Raw genomic sequence first — 1,492 nt, 5'->3', positions numbered from 1 at the left:
TGTGGGGAAGGTGGGGTTGGGGGGACGGGGTGGATGTGTCCCAGAGAATCACAGAATCACAAAATAGTTTGTATTGGAAGGGACCTCAAAGCCCACCCAGTGCCACCCCCTGCCCTGGGCAGGGACACCTCCCACCACACCATGTTGCTCCAAGCCCCCTCCAACCTGCCCTTGAACCCCTCCAGGGATGGGGCAATGTCACATCTGTAATTACGCTGCTTTTCAGAGCTGGTCCCATGAGCCATCCCAACGTCATGGCCACCCGTGCCAGCGAGAGCCAAGGGGACAGCAGGTGACATGATGAAGAGCTGTCTCTCAGCAGTTACTGTAGTGAGAGCTTATCAAGGAGCGAGGAACAAGCTCAGTGTACGGCTGAAGGGAGCAGCAGTGGAAGGTGGAATAAAATGCCACAGGGTGTATCAGCCCCAGGACTGAGCCTACCACGGAGCTCTGGGGCTTGGAAGATGCTTCTCTGGACAAAATATTCTGCACAGCCCTCATCCTGGTCGCCCCTTCCCAATCCCTCCAAACACCAGCACGTCTTCCTAACATACAAAAAGAGCACACAAAAGAGTCCCAGCAAAGCCAAAACTGTGCCGAATGACACTGGGAGTCACGGCACACGTTCAGATTGGTGTCTGCAGCCTGTTGCTGGAATTTTTCATTGAAGCATGTGGACGCGGTCAGGAGTGACAGGGCAGGTTGGCCGGGTTGTCACATCCCTTCCCACCACGTTCATCAGGACACTACACTCCACAATCACTCTTTTTCGTCTTTCTCCAGCGTTGCAGGCGGCAGCAGGGATGCACTGGCTTGGCTCACCCTCCCTCTCACCCCCACTGCACAACCTGCTTTTCAGCTCCAGTTATTCCTGCAGCCCGTGCAGGTGCAGACTGCAATTCCTTTGTTAACCAAAGCATCCCCTCGGAATTTTGACAGAAAAGAAGCGGTTCTTCATCATCAAATTGCTTTGAATTTACCTTTACAGGCTGGTGTGTGGTATTTTGTCCCCTGGTTCTTGAATTGAGACCAGCTATCATTGTGTTAAAGCCCTCCACAGTCACTCTTTCAGCAATGTTTTATTAAGCCTTGCAGATACCTTTTTTTTTAAAAAAAAAACACTTTTAAAAACAGTGTTAATTCATGATCATAGCTCTCTAATTTCCGTGGTGGTTGCCTAGGGAACAATGATCGTGACCCGATTACATTCAATTTGGGCAGAGAATCATCCATTCAGTAAACAAAAATACAAGGTGCTTTAAAAAGTCAGACCCTATAAAGATGTGAAAAACTCTGAGAAAACACTGTGATGGGGAAAAAGCAGGCAGAAAATTGTGGAAAAAGACAATTCTTTTAAGATTTATTTCCAGGAGCCACCAAGCTAGCATCACAGAAGAGAAACCCCACCCTATTTCAGTGGCGTATTGAAAGAAATAATTAGCAGTAAAAAAAGGAAGGGTGTAATAAATGGATGAAAGGGGAAATTTATAGC

The sequence above is a fragment of the Calidris pugnax genome, unplaced genomic scaffold (genome assembly GCF_001431845.1).
Source record: "Calidris pugnax isolate Ruff unplaced genomic scaffold, ASM143184v1 scaffold244, whole genome shotgun sequence".
NCBI lineage: Eukaryota > Metazoa > Chordata > Aves > Charadriiformes > Scolopacidae > Calidris > Calidris pugnax.
Note: the sequence above shows the minus strand (reverse complement) of the source record.